Source organism: Pongo pygmaeus, chromosome X, assembly GCF_028885625.2.
Source record: "Pongo pygmaeus isolate AG05252 chromosome X, NHGRI_mPonPyg2-v2.0_pri, whole genome shotgun sequence".
NCBI classification, from domain to species: Eukaryota; Metazoa; Chordata; class Mammalia; order Primates; family Hominidae; genus Pongo; species Pongo pygmaeus.
In genome coordinates this window covers 24619122-24638695 of record NC_072396.2, presented here as the reverse complement: position 1 = coordinate 24638695, position 19574 = coordinate 24619122, and the positions used below count along the sequence as shown (strand labels likewise).

The 19574-nt window shown below is 42.2% G+C and overlaps 1 long non-coding RNA gene across 1 annotated transcript in view; it reads right to left on the bottom strand.

The window, feature by feature from the left end:
* Nucleotides 1-18925, bottom strand: part of LOC134738989 (uncharacterized) — a 55257-nt gene extending 36332 nt beyond the window's left edge. Inside the window, exons 1-2 of the long non-coding RNA XR_010125335.1 lie at nt 18311-18925; nt 14702-14794 (exon numbers count right to left, since the gene is read on the bottom strand). This is a non-coding gene — a long non-coding RNA (uncharacterized LOC134738989). The remainder of the gene's footprint in view (nt 1-14701; nt 14795-18310) is intronic.
* Between the last annotated feature and the right edge of the window lie 649 nt (nt 18926-19574).

Here is a 19574-nt window from a genome sequence, read left to right as displayed (position 1 = left end):
AAATTGTTGGGCACAGTGGCTGTCGCCTATAAACCCAGTTACTCAGGATCCTGAGGCAGGAGGATCACTTGAGCTCAGGAGTTCAAGGCTACAGTGAGTTATGATCCTGCCACTGCACCCTAGACTAGGCGACAGAGTGAGACACCATCTCTAATTTAAAAAAGAAAAAGGAAAAAATTCCAGCAAGTCTGATCATCAGAAAGGAGTGAGAAGACAGAAAATAAACAATAATAGGAACAGAAAGGAAATATAACAAATGATAACAGTAGAGATTTTTAATAACATATGAGAACACTGTGAACAACCTTGTCCCAGGACATTTGAAAACCAAGATACCATGGAAAGATTTCAAGAAAAATACAGATTACCAAAATAGGAACTGATAATCAAGTATCTCTCACGATAAGAAATATCAAGCCCACACAGTTTTACTAAAAAGTCTTACCAAACCTTCAAAGGAAAGATAATCTCTCTATATTAAATAATTCTGAAATAACATATTTCAGAAAACAGAAAGAGTGGGAAATTTACTCAGCCCGTATTACGAGCTAATACAAACTTAATATCAAATTCACAAAACTGTGTTAAAAAATAATGTTTTAGACCAATCTTACTTATTAGCATGCATGCAAAACTTCTAAATAAAATAACAAGCTGGATGCAGTGGTGCGTGCCTGTAGTCCCAGCTAACTGGAGGCTGAGGCAGGAGGATCTCCTAAGCCCAGGAGTTTGAGACCAGCCGTTGCAACATAGCAAGACCCCAACTCTAATAAAAAACAAAAACAAAAAACACAGTAACAAACCAAATTTTAGCAGACCTCATCTCTAATAAAAATAATATGCCAGGCACGGTGGCCCACGCCTATAATCCCAACAGTTTGGGAGCCTGAGGTAGGCGGATCTCTTGAGCCCAGGAGTTCAAGACCAGCCTGGGCAACATAGTGAGACCTCTCTACAAAACATTTTTTAAAATTAGCCAGCTGTTGTGGCGCACACCTCTAGTCCCAGCTACTTGGGAGGCTGAGGTGGAAGGATCGCTTGAGCCTGGGAGGCGGAGGTTGCAGTGAGCCGAGATTGTGCCACTGCACTCCAGCCTGGGTGACAGAGCAAGACCCTGTCTCAAAAAATAAATAAAAATAAAAAGTAATGTGTTATGACTAAGTAGAATTTTATGAGGAATGCATCAAGAAGGGTTCAACATCGGAAAATCTAGCAAAATATTTTATAGATTAAAGGGAAAATATAATCATTTCATGAGATAACAAAGAGACAAACACTCATTATTTAAAACAAAACAGGCCGGGCACGGTGGCTCATGCCTGTAATCCCAGTATTTTGGGAGGCCAAGGTGGGCGGATCACCTTGAGGTTAGGAGTTCAAGACCAGCCTGGTCAACATGGTGAAACCCTGTCTCTACTAAAAATACAAAAATTATCTGGGTGTGGTGGCACACTCCTGCAGTCCCAGCTACTCGGGAGGCTAAGGCACAAGAATCACTTGAACCTGGGAGGTGAAGGTTGTGGTGAGCCGAGATCGTGCCATTGCACTCCAGCCTGGGTGACAGTGAGACCCTGTCTCAAAAAATAATAATAATTAAGGCCGGGCACAGTGGCTCATGCCTGTAATCCCAGCACTTTGGGAAGCCGAGATGGACGGATCACCTGAGGTCAGAAGTTCAAGACCAGCCTGGCCAACATGGTGAAACCCCGTCTCTACTAAAAATACAAAAAATTAGCCGGGCATGGTGATGGGTGCCTGTAATACCAGCTACTCAGGAGGCTGATGCGGGAGAATCACTTGAACCCGGGAGGCAAAGGTTGCAGTGAGTCGAGACTGTGCCATAGCACTCCAGCCTGGGCAACAAGAGCAAAACTTAGTCTCAATAATAATAATAATAATTTTTTTTTAAATGAAAAAGCTTCTAAGAGAATTAGAATTAAAAGGAAATGTCCTTAATCTAGAAAAAGAAATCTATTTTAAAAACAACACTGTAGTAGAGGTAGGACTTCCAGTGAAGATGGAAGACAAATCCTCTTCCAGAAAAGTAACTATAAAGATGGACAAAATTGACAAAAACAATTGTACAATGATCTGAGAAGTGGTCATGCCTGAAAAATTGCTGAACTTTGTGCAAGAAGAGTGGGAGTCTGCAGTGTTCTTCCCTGGGGCCTCTCCCAAATTCCAGCTCCCTTAGCGTGAAGGTTCTGCTAAGGCTGGGTTGGCTGTGAGGTTGGCAGCTTTGCTGCCATAGTCAAAGTGGTCTCACTCACTTGGGAGCAGTGGGTAATGTCCATGCACAGTAGCACAGTCAGAGGAAGTGACGATCTCAGCAAAGGGTGGGAGGGGATGATATACATCTCTCTTAGTCTGGGGTTGCCATTGTGGTTGCAGCAAGCACATTTCTGGCTGAGACTGTGTATACAGCAAAATCAGACAAAATGGTCTTTAAGATAAGAAATATTATTATCTTATTTTTAAGATAAGATTTGTACCTTATATTTAAGATAAGAAATGTACCTCTAGAAACAAAGAGGTACATTTCATGATGAAAAAAGGTTCAATACATCAGGAAGATATAACAATTATACACTGATATATACCCAATGAGAGCCTCAGAATACATGAAGCAAAAAGTGAAAGAATTCAAAGGGGAAAGAGACAATCAGCAATAATAGGCAAAGATTACAATACCTCATTCTTGATAACAGAGTGAAAAGAAAACTTTTTGTTTAAGAAGAAAACTTTTTTAAAAAGTTTTTTTTAAAAAGACAGAGTTTCAATATGTTGCCCAGGCTGGTCTGAAACTCCTGGACTCAAGTGATCCTCCCGCTTCAGCCTCCGGAGTAGCTGGGACTACAGGCATGTAACACTGTGCCTGGCATAGAGAGAAAATTTGAACAACACTATTGTAGTAGACATAGTCCCTCCAAAATATCCACATCCTAATCTCCAGAACTTGTGAATACGTTATCTTACATGATAAAAGAGACTTTGCCGATGTGATTAAGTTAAAGATCTCAAGGCGGAAGGATTGTCCTGGATTATCTGGGTGGGCCCAATGTCATCACAAGGGTCCTTAGAAGTGAAAGAGGGAGGCAGAAGAGTGAATGTCAGAGTGATGTAATGTGAGAACGACATAAGCAACCTATTGCTGACTTTGAAGATGGAAGGAGACCATAAGCCAAGGAATGCGGGGCAGCTTGTAGAAGCTGAAATTGCAAGAAAATCCCCTAGAGCACCCAGAAAAGAATGCAGCCTTGTCAACATCTTCCCCTCACCCAGTGAGACCTATTGCAAACTCCTGACCTCCAGAACTATACGATAACAAATATGTGTTGTTTTAAGCCACTAAGTTTGTGGCAACTTGTTACAACAGGAATAAAAAATGAATACTACTATCAACTAACTCAATCTAACTAACAATTTTAGAACATTCCACTCATCCAGTTCAGAATACACATTCTTTTCAAGTAGACATGAAACATTCTCCAAGATAGAGCATATCAATAGGTATAAAACAAGCCTCAATAAATTTAAAAGAACTGAAATCATACAGAGTGTGTGGTACTCTGACCACAATGGAATCAAACTAGAAATCAAAATCTCTAAACATATGGGAACTAAACACACTTCTAAATAATCCATGAGTCAAAGAGGAAATTTCAAGGGAAACTTTTAAAATACAGTAAATTCAAAAAGATAAATACTGTATGGTTCTACTTAAATAAGGTATCTAAATTAGTCAAATTCACAGAAATAAAAAGCAGAATGGTGGTTCCCAGGGGCTAAGAGGAAGGGAGAAGGGTGAGTTGTTCAGTAGGTATAGAGTTTCAGATCTGCAAGATGAAAAAGTTCTGGAGATCTGTTTCACAGCAACAAGATGGATATATTTAGAACTACTGAACTGTATACTCAAAAATGATTAAAATAGCAAATGTTTATGTTATATGTTTTTTATCACAGATTAAAAGGTAAACACATTACATATTTTGGGAAAACCGGAAAGAAAAATTAATCACCTTTATCAAAATAAAAATGAATACAGTGAACTGCATGAAAGTGAAAATACATTATCAATTATTTGTAGAACATTAGCTGAAGCAGTATTAAGAGGGGAAAAAATATCTCAAAGTAATAATCTAAGCTCCCAATAGAAGAGCCTAGGAAAATAAGAGTAACATAAACCCAAATAAAGCAGAAAGGAGGAAATAGTAAAGATAAGATCAGAAAAAAAAAAATAGAGAAAAGTCAACAGAACAAAAAGCTGGGTTCTTGGGAAAAGACCAATAAAATTGACAAACCTCTAGCAAGACAGTTGAGAGAGACAGGAAGGACATAAACTACCAATATCAGGAATGGAACAGGGGATATCACCAGAGACCGTGTAGACATCAAAGGATAAGGGAATACCACAAACAATTCTACACAGAAAAATTTGTCTTTTTTCCCCCCTTTTTGTGGAGAACAGGGTCTCGCTATATTGCCCAGACAGGTCTCGAACTCCTAGGCTAAGCTATCCTCCTGCCTCTGCCTCCCTAAATTCTGGGATTTACAGGTGGGAGCCACTGCACTTGGCCAAAAATTTGACAACTAAGATGAAGTGCAGCAATTCACCTGAAGACACAAACTAATAATGCACCCAATATGAAATACATAATTTGAATAGTCCTATATATCTTAAAGAAATTGAATTCTTACTCTTAAAAATCCCATGTAAGAGGCTGGGCGCTCACGCCTGTAATCCCAGCACTTTAGGAGGCTAAGGCAGGTAGATCACCTGAGGTCAGGAGTTTGAGACCAGCCTGGCTAACAAGGCAAAACCCCATCTCTACGAAAAAATACAAAAATTAGCCAGGCGTGGTGGCACATGCCTGTAATCCCGGCTACTTGGGAGGCTTAGGGAGGAGAATCACTTGAACCCAGGAGGCGGAGGTTGCAATAAGCCGACATCACGCCACTGCACTCCAGCCCGGGCAAAAAAAAAAAAAAAAAAAAAAATCCCATGTAAAATGCTGTAGCAAGCTTTGGAAAATACTTTGCAAGTTTCTTAAAAAGTAAAAACATATAATTACCACGACCCAGCAATTTTGCTTCTAGGTGTATACCCAAAAGAATTGAAAACAGGTGTTCAAACAAAAACTTGTACAGGAATGTTCATTGCACCACTATTCACAATAGTCAAAACATGGAAACGACCCAAATGTTCAACAACAGATGAATAAATAAACAAAATATGGCATATTATTCAATTGCAAAAAGGAATGATGTACTCACACATGCTACAACATAGATGAACCTTGAAAACATTATGCTAAGTGAAAGAAACCAGACACAAAAGACCACATATTGTATGATTCCATTTATATGAATTATCCAGAGTTGGCAAATCCATATAAACAGAAAGCAGATTAGTGGTTGCCAAGGGCTGAGGGGAATGAGAATGAGGAGTGACTACTCAATGAGTCTAGGGTTTCTTTTTGGGGTGATGAAAATGTGCTGGAATTAGATGGTGGTAATGGTTGCACAACATTGTGAAAGTACTTAATGTCATATTGTACACTTTACATGGCTAAAATTGGACATTTTATGTTATGTGTATTTTACCACAATAATTTTTTTTTTTTTTTTTTAAAGAATCACACACCGGCCGGGCATGGTGGCTCACGCCTATAATCCCAGCACTTTAGGAGGCCAAGGTGGGTGGATAACCTGAGGTCAGGAGTTCGAGACCAGCTTGACCATGGTGAAACCCCATCTCTACTAAACACAAAAAATCAGCCAGGCATGGTGGCACATGCCTGTAATCCCAGCTAGTTGGGAGACTGAGGCAGGAGCTTGAACCCCAGAGGCAGAGGTTGTAGTGAGCCGAGATTGCGCCATTGCACTCCAGCCTGGGCAACAAGAGTGAGACTCCATCTCAAAAAAAAAAAGAAAGAAAGAAAAAAAAAAGGCTCATACACCATGACTAAGTAAGGTTTTTTCCATGGATGAAAATTTGGCTCAACATTCAAAAATCAGTCAAAGTAAGCCACCACATTAACAAGCTAAAGAAGAAAGATCACATAATCATATCGATTGATGCAGAAAAGGCATTTGACAAAATTCAACACCCATTCCTGATAAAAATTCTCTGAAAACTAGGAACAGAGGGTAACTTCTTAAACTTGATAAAGGATATCTACAAGAAAACTTGTAGCTAACATTATATTTACTGGTGAAAGGCTGAATGCTTTACCCCTGAGAACAGGAGCAAAGCAAGGATGTCCCCTCTCATTACCTTCTTCAACATAATACTGGACATTCTAGCCAATGCAGCAAGATTAAAAAGAAAAAAAAGGGAAATAAAAGCCATCTTAATAGGAAAGAAATAAAACTGTCCTTATTTACAGATGACATAATTATCTATGTAGAAAATCCACAAAAGAACTCCTAGAACTAATAAGTGAGTCCAGCAAGGTCACAGGATATAATATAAACATACAAAATCAATTGCATTACTATATATTAGCAATGAACACATGGACAACAAGATTTAAAGTACAATACCTCGGCCGGGCACGGTGGCTCACACCTGTAATTCTAGCACTTTGGGAGGCCGAGGCAGATGGATCACTTGAGGTCAGGAGTTCGAGACCAGCCTGGCCAAGATGGTGAAACCCTGCCTCTACTAAAAATACAAAAATTAGCCAGGCGTGGTGGTGGGCGCCAGTAATCCCAGCTACTTGGGAGGCTGAGGCAGGAGAATCACTTGAACCCGGGATGTGGAGGTTGCAGTGAGCTGAGATCACAGCACTGCTCTCCAGCTTGGGCACCAGAATGAGGGCCTGTCTCTCAAACAAAAAACAAAAAAAGAAGAAGAGGAGAGGAGAGGAGAGAAGAGAAGATTATCATTTATAATTGCTCAAAAAAATAAAACAGGTATAAATCTGACAAATCATGTATAGGACTTATATGCTGAAAACTACAAAACACTGATTAAAAAAATAAAAGAGGCTGGGCTTGGTGGCTCACGCCTGTAATCCCAGCACTTTGGGAGGCTGAGGCAGGCGGATCACGAGGTCAAGAGATTGAGATCATCCTGGCCAACATGGTGAAACCCCGTCTCTACTAAAAATACAAAAATTAGCTGGGCATGGTGGTGCGCACCTGTAGTCCCAGCTACTCGGGAGGCTGAGGCAGGAGAATCACTTGAACCTGGGAGGCAGAGCTTGCAGTGAGCCAAGATCATGCCACTGCACTCCAGCCTGGCAACAGAACAAGACTCTGTCTCAAAAAAACTAAATAAAAGAAATAAATACAAGAAGATCTAAACAAATGGAGAGATATTTCCATGGATTGGAAAACTCAACATAGAAAATATGTCAATTTTCTTCAAATTGATATACAGGTATAATACAATTCCTATCAAAATCCCAGCAAGATTTTTCTATTGATACCAACAAGCATATTCTAAAATTTACATGGAAAGAAAAAGGAACTAGATTAGCTAAATTAATTTTGAAAAAAATGAATAAAGGGGAAAGAATAAGTCAACCTGATTTCATGCTTTATTATACAGTAATCCAGATTGTGTGATATTGGCAAAGGGACAGACACAGATCAATGGAACAGATTAGAGAACCCAGAAACAGACCCACACGAATATACTCAACTGATTTTTAACAAAAAGCCTTTTCAATAACTGGTGCTACAGAAATTATACATTCATAGGCAAAAATGAGACTCCACCTAACTGCACACCTTATACAAAAACTAACTCAAAATGGGTCATGGTCTTAAATGTAAAACATAAAACTATAAAACTTCAGGGAAAAGAAAACTAGAAAATCTTCAGGATCTAGAGCCAGGCTAAGTGTTCTTAAATTTAACACCCATAATATCATACAAGGAAAAGTGGGTAAGTTGAACTTCATCGAAATGTAAAATTTTGCTGTAATAGAACCTGTTTAGAGAATAAGAAGTCAGTCTACAGACTGGAAGGAAATATTTGCAAACCACATATTTGACAAAGAATTAGGATCTCAAAATTCAACAGTAAAAAAGTAAATAATCCAATTACAAAATGAGGAAAGGACATGAGCAGTCATTTCATCAAAAAGGATATACAGATGGCAAATAAGCCCATGAAAAGACATTCAATATCATAGCCATTATAGAGATACAAGTTAAAACCACAATGAGATATCACTGCACACCTGCACACCTATCAGAGTGGCCAAAATAAAAGGTAGTGATGGCTGGTGGGAATGTTAAAAAGTACAGCCACTCTGGAAAACAGCTTGGCAGTTTCTTAAAAAACTAAACATGTTTAAAAACTAAAACTAACTTTTCTGTGAGTTACCAGGAATAAACAAATAAATACTAAAACTACCACAACCCAGGAATTGTACTGCTTGAAATTTATTCAGGAGAACTGAAAATTTAAGTTCAAAGGCCTGTATATGAATATTTATAGCAGCTTTACTTTTTATACATGTATTTAATCTTGCTTAATTAAGCTGAATACCGCAGCTTTATTGTAACAGGCAATAAATGGAAACAACCCAGAGGTCCTCCAATAGGTGAATCATTAAACTATAGTACATCCAGAATACTATTCAGGAAATAAAAAAAAGGGACAAGCCTGGGCCACATGGCAAGACCCCACCCCTACAAAACTTACAAAAAATTAACCGGGTGCAGTGGCATGTGCCTATAGTTTCAGCTACTCTGGGGGGCTGAGGTGGAAGGACCGCTTGAGTCCCAGAGGTAGAGGCTGCGGTAAGCTGAGATTGCACCACTGCACTCCAGCCTGGGGGTCAGAGCAAGACCCTATTTCAAAAAAAAAAAAAGAACAAACTATTAAACTATTGATACACAAAACAATTTGAATGATTCTTCAGAGAACTATGCTGAGTCGAAAAAAAAAGCCAATCCCAAAGTATAGTTCAATTTATATAACATTCTTGAAATGACAAAATTATAGAAATGGAGAACTGAATAGTGGTTGCTAGGAGTGAGGTAGGAAGAAAGCAGACGTGGCTACATGAGGACAACATGAGGGATCTTTGGTGATGCAACAGTCCTGTATCCTGACTGTATCAATGTTAGCATCCTGGTTGTCCTATGGTACTACAGTTTTGTAAGATGTTACCACTGGCGAACACGTGTAGAAGGTACATGGGATCACTCCTTATGAGCGATACCCAACCTTTTTGGCCCCAGGGACCTGTCTTGTGGAAGAAAATTTTTTCACAGTAGGGGGTGGGTGGTTTCAGGATGAAACTATTCCACCTCAAATCATCAGGCATTAGTTAGAGTCTCATAAGGAGTGTGCAACCTCGATTCTTCGCATGCAGGGAGTTCTCCCTTCTATGAGAATCTAATGCTCGCTCGCCTCCTGCTGTGCAGCTGGGTTCCTAACAGGCCAAGGACCGGTAAAGGTCCGCCACTGCGGGGCTGGGGATCCCTGCTGTATATGATTTCTTAGAACAGCATGTGAGTCCACAATTATCTCCTTTAAAACATTTGTTTATTTGTGTTTGTTTGTTTATTTTAGACGGAGTCTCGCTGTGTCGCCCAGGCTGGAGCGCAGTGGCGCGATCTCGGCTCACTGCAAGCTCCGCCTCCCGGGTTCATGCCATTCTCCTGCCTCAGCCTCCCGAGCAGCTGGGACTACAGGTGCCTGCCTACACGCCCGGCTAATTTTTTGTATTGTTAGTAGAGACGGGGTTTCACCATGTTAGCCAGGATGGTCTCGATCTCCTGACCTCGTGATCCGCCCGCCTCGACCTCCCAAAGTGCTGGGATTACAGGCGTGAGCCACCGCGCCCGGCACTATTTATTTATTTATTTGAGACGGAGTCTCGCTCTGTTGCCCAGGCTGGAGTGCAGTGGCGAGATCTCGGTTCACTGCAACCTCTGCCCCCTTGGGTTAAAGCGATTCTCCTGCCTCAGCCTCCCTAGTAGCTGGGACTACAGGCGCCCGCCCCCACGCCTGGCTAATTTTTTGTATTTTTGGTAGAGATGGGGTTTTATCGTGTTAGCCAGGATGGTCTCGATCTCTTGACCTCGTGATTCGCCTGCCTCGGCGTCCCAAAGTGCTGGGATTACAGGCATGAGCCACCGCGCCTGGCAGGGTGATTCAGAAATTATCTCTGCTGGGCCGGGTGCAGTGGCTCAAGCCTGTAATCCCAGCACTTTGGGAGGCCAAGGCAGGCGGATCACACGGTCAGGAGATTGAGACCATCCTGGCTAACACAGTGAAACCCCGTCTCTACCAAAAATACAAAAAATTAGCCGGGCGTGGTGGCGGGCACCTGTAGTCCCAGCTACTCGGGAGGCTGAGGCAGGAGAATGGCATGAACCCAGGAGGCGGAGCTTGTAGAGAGCCGAGATTGAGCCACTGTACTCCAGCCTGGGTGACAGAGCCAGACTCTGTCTCAAAAAAAAAAAAAAAAAAAAAAAGTTTAATTTTAAAAATAGGATGGGATACAGAGAAAGCGGTGCTTAGAGAGAAATTTACGTCTTTAAATGCCTGTATCAGAAAAGAAGGCATCATATCAATAACCTATACTTCTACCTTAGCAAACTAGAAAACAGAAGAGCAAACTACACCAGAAGTGAATATAAGAAAGAAGTAATAAAGAATAATAAATAAAATATTAAGTAATAAAGTAATAAAGGTGAGAACTGAAACACAGAAAACAGAAAAAAAATAGAGAAAATCAAATAAATGAAACGTTGGTTATTTGAAAAGATCCAGAAAATTGACAAACCTTTGCTAGATTGCCACATAAAAAAGCGAGAAGGCCGGGCACGGTGACTCACGCCTGTAATCCCAGCACGTTGGGAGGCTGAGGCGGGCAGATCACGAGGTCAGGAGATGGAGACCATCCTGGCTAACACGGTGAAACCCCGTCTCTAATGAAAATACAAAAAATTAGCCGGGCGGGGGGGCAGGCACCTGTAGTCCCAGCTACTCAGGAGGCCCAGGCAGGGGAATCGCTTGAACCCGGGAGGCGGAGATTGCAGTGAGCCAAGATCGTGCCACTGCACTCCAGCCTGGCAACAGAGCGAGATTCTGCCATGTAAAAAAAAAAAAAAAAAAAAAAATCGAGAAGAGGGCCTGGCTTGGCAGCACACACCTATAGTCCCAGCTACTTGGGAGGCTGAGGCAGGAGAATTGCTTGAACCCAGGAGTTTGAAGCTGCAGTGAGCTATGATGGTGCCATTGCACTCCAGCCTGACAAGGCGAGACCCTGACTCAAAAAAACAAACAAATCAACCAAAAAAGAGAGAAGACATAAATTACCAAAATCAGAACAAAATCTTACAGCACTACCTACACTTCACATAAAAGGATTAAAAGGCATTCTATGAATAATATTATACCCATACATTAGAAAACTTAGATGACATGAATAAATTCCTGAAAATATACAAATTACCAAAATTAACTCAACAAGCAATAGAAAATCTAAATTATGCAGAATACATCATTTTATTATACTTTGCTTTATTGCACTTTGCAGATATTGCATTTTTTACAAATGAAAGGTTTGTGGCCACCCTGTGTTAAGCAAGTCTATCAGTTCCAATGTTTTTAACAGTGTGTGCTCACTTAATGTCTCTGGGTCACATTTTTGGTAATTCTCAAAATATTCCAAGTCTTTTCATTATTATTATATCTGTTATGGTGATCTGTGATCAGTGATTTTTGATGTCACTACTGTAATTGTTTTGGAACACCAGGAACCATGTCTATGTACCCATAAACGTTATGTGTGTTCTGACCATCCACCCACTGGCCACCCCTCGCCCTCTCCTGGGGCCTCCTTATTCCCTGAAACACAACAATATTGAAAATAGGCCAATTAATCACCCAATGATGGCCTCTAAGTGTTCAAGTGAAAGGTAGAGTCACGTATCTCTCACTTTAAATCAAAAGGCAGAAATGATTAAGCTTAGTGAGGAAGGCATGTGGAGAGCCAAGACAGGCCAAAAGCTAAGCCTCCTGTGCCAGTCAGCCAAGTTGTGAATGCAAAGGAAAACTTCTTGAAGGAAATTAAAAGTGCTACTCCAGCAAACACATGAATGATAAGAAGCAAAACAGCCTTACTGCTAATATGGAGAAAGTTTGAGTGGTCTGGATACAAGATCAAACTAGTTACAGCATTTCCTTTAATCAAACTCCATTCAGTTCTATGAAGGTTGAGAGAAGTGAGGAAACTGCAGAAGGAAAGTTGGAAGCCAGCAGGGATTGGTTTATGAGGATTAAGGAAAGAGGCCATCTCCATAACAAAAAAGTACAAAGTGAACCAGCAAGTGCTGATTTAGAAGCTGCAGCAAGTTATCCAGAAGATCTAGCTAATTGATTAAGGTGGCTACACTAAACAACAGATTTATTTTCAATGTAGACAAAACAGTCTTCTATTTGAAGAAGATACCATCTAGGACATTTATAGCTAGAGAGACGTCAATGCCTGGCTTCAAAGCTTCAAAGGACAGGCTGACTCTCTTGTCCTAGGGGCTAATGTATTAATAGCTGATGACATTAACTTGAAGCCAAACTCTGGCCATTTCAAAAATCCTAGGGCCTGGGCCTGGTGTGGTGGCTCATGCTTATAAGCCCAGCACTTTGGGAGGCCAAGGTAGAAGGATCCCTTGAGGCCAGGAGTTTGGAGACCAACCCAGGCAACATAGCAAGACCCCAATTCTACAAAAAATTTAAAAAATTAGGCATGATGGAGCATGCCTGTAGCCTTAGCTACTCAGGAGGCTGAGGCAGGAAGATTCTCTGAGCCCAGGAGTTTCAGGCCGCAGTGAGGTATGATTATGCCACTGCACTCCAGCCTGGGCAACAGAGTGAGACCCTATCTCTAAAAAAAATAAAATAAAATCCTAGGGTCCTAAGGAATTGTGCTAAATCTACTCTGCCTGTGCTTTATAAATGGAATCACAAAACCTGGATGACAGCACATCTATTAGCAGCATGGTTTACTGAATATTTTAAGCCCAATGTCAAGACCTATTGCTCGTTTTTTAAACATCCCTTTCAGCCAGGTGCTGTGGCTCACGCCTGTAATCCCAGTACTTTGGGAGGCCCAGGAGGGCAGATCACCTGAGGTCAGGAGTTCGAGACCAGCCTGGCCAACATGGTGAAACCCTGTCTCTACTAAAAATACAAAAATTAGCCCGGCACGATGGCACGCACCTGTAGTCCCAACTACTCAGGATGCTGAGGCAGGAGAATCGTTTGAACTCAGGAGGCAGAGGTTGCAGTGAGCCGAGATCGAGCCACTGCACTCCAGCCTGGGTGACAGAGCGAAACTCTGCCTCAAAAAACAAAAAATCCCTTTCAAAATATTACTGCTCACTGACAATGCACCTAGTCACCCAAGAGCCCCGATGAAGATGTACAAGGAGATTAATCTGTTTTTTTTGAGACAGCATCTCTCTCTGTCACCCAGGCTGGAGTGCAGTGGCACAATTACAGCTCACTACAGCCTCAATCTCCTGTGCTCAAGCCATCCTCTCCCCTCAGGCTCCTGAGTAGCTAGGACTACAGGCCCATGTCACCATACCTGGCTAATTTTTTAATTTTTTGTGGAGATGGAGCCTCCCTATGTTGCCCAGGCTGGTCTCAAACTCCTGGGCTCAAGAGAACCTCCCACCTCAGCCTCCCAAAATGCTGAGATTACAGGTGTGAGCCATCACACCCAGCCCTAATGTTGTTTTCATGCCTGCTAACACAGCATCCATTCTGCAGCCCATGGTTCAGGGAGTCATTTCAACTTTCAAGTCTTATGATTTAAGAAATACATTTCGGCCAGGCGCGGTGGCTCACGCCTGTAATCCCAACACTTTGGGAGGCTGAGGCAGGTGGATCACGAGGTCAAGAGTTCGAGACCAGCCTGGCCAACATGGTGAAACCCCATCTCTACTAAAAATACAAAAATTAGCCAGGCATGGTGGTGGGCGCCTGTAATCCCAGCTACCCAGGAGACTGAGGCAGGATAATTGCTTGAACCCGGGAGGCAGAGGTTGCAGTGAGCCAAGACTGCACCACAGCACTCCAGCTTGGACAACAGAGCAAGCCTCTGTCTTGGGAAAAAATAAAGAAATACATTTCATGGCCTGGAGCGGTGACTCATGCCTGTAATCCCAGCACTTTGGAGGCTGAGGCGGGCAGATCACCTGAGGTCAAGAGTTTGAGACCAGCCTGGCCAACATGGTGAAACCCGTCTCTATTAAAAGACATTCCATGTTTATGAATTAGAAGAATCAATATTGTCAAGATGGTACTTCCCTCCAAACTGGATCTAGAAATTTAGTGTGATCCCTAGCAAAATTCCAGAAGGTTTGGGTTTGTTTTTTTTTGGGGGGAAATTGACAAGCAGATCCTAAATGTTATATGGGAATTCAAAGGATTTCAAATAGCCAAAACAGTTTTGAACAAAAAAAGAAGACAAAGCTGAAAGATTTACGTTACCCTATTCCAATTTCAAAACTCCCTGTAAAGCCACAATCATCAAGACAGTGTGGCATATAGATCAATAGAGTAGAATTAAAGAAATTAACTTTTATACTTATGTCAACTGATTTTCAATAAAGATGCCAAGACAATCCAGTGGGGAAACAATAATCTTTTCAACAAATGCTTTGGGAGAATTAGACATCCATTTAAAAATAAAATTAGGCTGGGTGTGATGGCTCATACCTGTAATCCCAGCAGTTTGAGAGGCTGAGACAAGAGGATCACTTGAGGCCAGCAGTTTGAGATTAGCCCGAGCAACATAGTGAGACCACATCTCTACAAAATAAAATAAATAAAAATTTTAAAATGAACGTAGACCTTTACCCCACACCATTGAAAAATTAACTTACAATAGAACCAAAACTATAAAAGTTCCAGAAGTTACATGCTAAGAAGCACATGAAAAGTGCTCAACATCATTAGTCATTAGGAAAATGCAAATTTAAACCACAACAAGATACCACTACATTCCCACTAAAAGGGTTATACAGGGCCGGGTGTGGTGGCTCACGCCTGTAATCCCAGCACTTTGGGAGGCCGAGGTGGTCGGATCACGAGGTCAGGAGATCGAGACCATCCTGGCTAACACGGTGAAACCCTGTTTCTACTAAAAATAACAAAAAATTAGCCGGGCGTGGTGGCAGGCACCTGTAATCCCAGCTACTCAGGAGGCTGAGGCAGGAGAATCGCTTGAACCAGGGAGGCAGAGGTTGCAGTGAGCCAAGATTGCACCACTGCACTCCAGCCTAGGCAACAGAGCGAGACTCAGTCGCAAAAAAAAAAAAAAAAGGGTTATACAGGCCTGGCATGGTGGCTCACACCTGTAATCCCAGCACTTTGGGAGGCCAAGGCAGGTGGATCACTTGAGGTCACGAGTTCGAGACCAGCCTGGCCAACACGGTGAAATCCCGTCTCTACTAAAAATACAAAAATTAGCCACGCGGGGTGGCAGGCGACTGTAATCCCAGCTACTCCGGAGGCTGAAGCAGGAGAATTGCTTGAACCCGGGAGGCAGAGGTAGCAGTGACCCGAGATCACGCCACTGCACTCCAACACGGGCAACACAGTGAGACCCTGTCTCAAAAAAAAAGCGAGGGTTATACAGTAATCCCCCCTTATCTCCAAGGTTTCAGTTACCTGTGGTAAACCAGTCTGAAAATATTAAATTGAAAATTCCAGAAATAAGCAATTCATAAATTTTGAATTGTGTGCTGTTCTGAACAGCATGATAAAATACCATGCCATCTCACTCTGTCTTGCCTAGAGTGTGAACCATCCCCTTGTGCAGCATATCCATGCTGTATATACTATCTGCGCATTAGTCACCTAGTAGCCATCTTGGTTATCAGATCAAAAAATATAGTATATATAGGATTTGGTACTAGCTACTGTTTCAGGGATTCACTGAGGGTCTTGGGATATATGCCCTGCAGGTAAGGGGGGACGACTGTAATAAAAAAAAAATACCAAGTATTAGAGACGATATTGAGAAACTGGAACCCTGGTCTATTGTTGATAGGAATATAAAATGGCACAGCCTAGCCGGGCACGGTAGCTCATGCCTGTAATCCCAGCAATTTGGGAGGCTGAGGTGGGTGGATCATTTGAGGTCAGGAGTTCGAGACCAGCTTGGCCAACACAGTGACACTCCGCCTCTACTAAAAATACAAAAATTCACTGGGCATGGTGGCGGGCACCTGTAGTCCCAGCTACTCAGGAGGATGAGGCAGGAGAATCACTTGAACCTGGGAGGCAGAGTTTGCAGTGAGCCGAGATCATGCCACTGCACTCCAGCCTGGGTGACAGAACAAGACTCCGTCTCAAATAAAATAAAATAAAATAAAATAAATAACATAACATAACATAACATGAAATAAAATAAAATAAAATAAAATAAAATAAAATAAAATAAAATAAAATAGCACAGCCACTTTGCAAACGTTTAGCAGTTTCTAAGTTTAACATAGACTTACCACACAACCCAACATTTCACTCTTAGGAATCTACTTAAAGCAATTAAAACATATGGCCGAGCACAGTGGCTCACGCCTGTAATCCCAGCACTTTGGGAGGCCGAGACGGGCAGATCACCTGAGGTCAGAAGTCCAAGACCAACCTGGCCAGCATGGTGAAACTCTGTCTCTACTAAAAATACAGAAATTTGTTGGGCATGGTGGCATATGTCCGTAATCCCAGCTACTTGGGAGGCTGAGGCAGGAGAATCACTTGAATCTGGGAGGCAGAGGTTGCAGTGAGCCAAGATCATGCCATTGCACTCCAGCCTGGGAAACAGGGCAAGACTCTGTCTCAAAAAAAAAAAAAAAATTAAATAAAAAAACATATGACTACACAAAGATTTGCATGTGAATGTTTATAGAGCATTATTCTTTTTTTTATTTTTTATTTTTTTATAGAGATGAGGTCTCCCTATGTTGTCCAGGCTGGTGTCTAACTCCCAGGCCCAAGTCATCCTCCCTCCTCGGCCTCCCAAATGCTGGGATTACAGGAGTGAGCCACTGCACCCCGCCTGCACTATTCTTAATAGCCAGAAAGTGGCAAGATCCAAATGTCCATCAAGTGGTGAATGGATTAAAAAAATGTGATATTTCTTTATAGTGCAATACTATTCAGCAATAAAAAGGAACAAACTATTGAGACATGCTACTACGTGGATGAATCTCAAAAAAGTTTTAAGAGGCTGGGCGCGGTGGCTCATGCCTGTAATCCCAGCACTTTCAGAGGCCTTGGTGGGCACATCACCTGAGGTCAGGAGTTCGAGATCAGCCTGGCCAACATGGCGAAACCCTGTCTCTACTAAAAATACAAAAATAAGCCGGGCATGGTGGTGCACACCTGTAATCCCAGCTACTCAGGAGGCTGAGGCAGGACAATCACTTGAACCCGGGAGGCGGAGGTTGCAGTGAAAAAATATCACACCACTGCACTCCAGCCCAGGTGACAGAGTCAGATTTTGTCTCAAAAAAAAAAAAAAAAAATTTTAAGTGGAAGAAGCCAGATGCCAAAAGACGACATATTGTAGAAGGATAAGGGAATTCTCTGGGGTGATGGAAATGTTCTGTATCTTGTTTAGGCTGCAGGATACAAGGGTGTATACAATTATCAAAACTCATCAGTTGGGCGTGGTGGCTCACACCTGTAATCCCAGCACTTTGGGAGGCCGAGGCGGGTGGATCACAAGGTCAGGAGTTCAAGACCAGCCTGGCCCAAATGGTGAAACCCCGTCTCTACTAAATATATACAAAAAAACAGCTGGGTGTGGTGGCAGGTGCTGTAATCCCAGCTACTCGGGAGGCTGAGGCGGGAGAATTGCTTGAACCTGGGAGGTGGAGGTTGCAGTGAGCCGATATCCTGCCACTGCACTCCAGCCTGGGTGACAGAATAAGAGTACGTCTCAAAAAAAAAAAAAAAAAAAAAAAAAACTCATCAAAATGAATATTCAAGATTTGTGCATTTTATTGAATATAAATTATACCTAAATAAATAACATCTTATTTGCTCAACTAAGGAAGTACCGACTGGGAAACGTTTAGCCTTAAATGTTTATACTAGAAAAAGGGCTAAAAGAAAATTAATGGGCTGGGTGCAGCGGCTCCCACCTGTAATCCCAACACTTTGGGAGGCCAAGGTGGGTGGATCACTTGAGCCCAAGAGTTTGAGACCAGCCCGGGTAACATGGCAAAACCCCGTCTCTACAAGAAATACAAAACTTAGCCGGGCATGGTGGCGTGCACCCGTAGTCCCAGCTACTTGGGAGGCTGGTGGGAGGATCACCTGGGTCTGGAGAGGTTGAGGCTGCAGTGAGCCTTGGTAGTGCCACTGCACTCCAGCCTGGGCAAAAGAGGGAGACCTGTGTCGGGGGTGGGGGGGAGAAAAATAAAATAAAATTAGTGAGTTAAGTACTTACAAAAAAAATAGCATGATAAACCCAAATAAATCAGAAGAAAGGAAATGAGAAAGGTAAGAAATCAGTGAAGTTAAAAGTACAATAGAGAGGCTTTAACAAATTCAAAAACTGGTTGTCTTTGTTTACTGTTGCTGCAACAGAATACCACAGTCTGGGTAATTTATAAAGAAAAGAGACTTATTTGGCTCATGGTTCTGGAGGCTAGAAAGTCCAAAAGCATGGTGTCGGCATCTAGTGAGGGTCTTCTTGCCGCATGGTAACAGGAGCCCACTCTCGTGATAACCAACCCACGCTCGAGATGAAGGCATTAATCCATTTATGAGGGCAGAACCCTCATGACCTAATCACCTCTTAAATGTCTCACCTCTCAACACTGTTACAATGATTAAATTTCAACATGAGTTTTGGAAGGAACATTCAAGCCATAGCAATGATCTTTTGAAAAGACTAATAAAATTTTTGAAAAATAAGCCATGAGCGCCTGTAATCCCAGCACTCTGGGAGGCTGAGGCGGGCAAATCACGAGGTCAGGAGATCGAGATCTTCCTGGCTAACACAGTGAAACCCCGTCTCTACCAAAAATACAAAAAATTAGCCAGGCGTGGTGGCAGGTGCCTGTAGTCCCAGCTATTCGGGAGGCTGAAGCAGGAGAATGGCGTGAACCCGGGAGGCGGAGCTTGCAGTGAGCTGAGATCGTGCCACTGCACTCCAGCCCGGGTGAAAGAGCGAGACACCATCTCAAAAGAAAAAAAGAAAAATAGGTCATGAGTCATATTTGATGAGAAACTTTGAGACAAGCAAAATACTGCTGGGTTATGCTTTTGAGAATGCAAACCACTGGACTAATGGGTTTTGCTGTAATTGTGCAACCCTTTGGAGAAAGTTGAAGATGATTACAAATCATGACTAAGGAGATTCTGCAATGGACAAAGGTCTTGTTTAAGTTTGAGCTATACATATTCTACATCTTACTATCACTAGTGTGTTCTTGGCTTGTTGAAGCTCCTACTGTGACATTCTTGGTATACATTTTTTTTTTTTTTTTTTTTGAGATGGAGTCTCGCTCTGTCACCCAGTCTGGAGTGCAGTGATGCGATCTTGGCTCACTGCAACCTCCACCTCCCAGGTTCA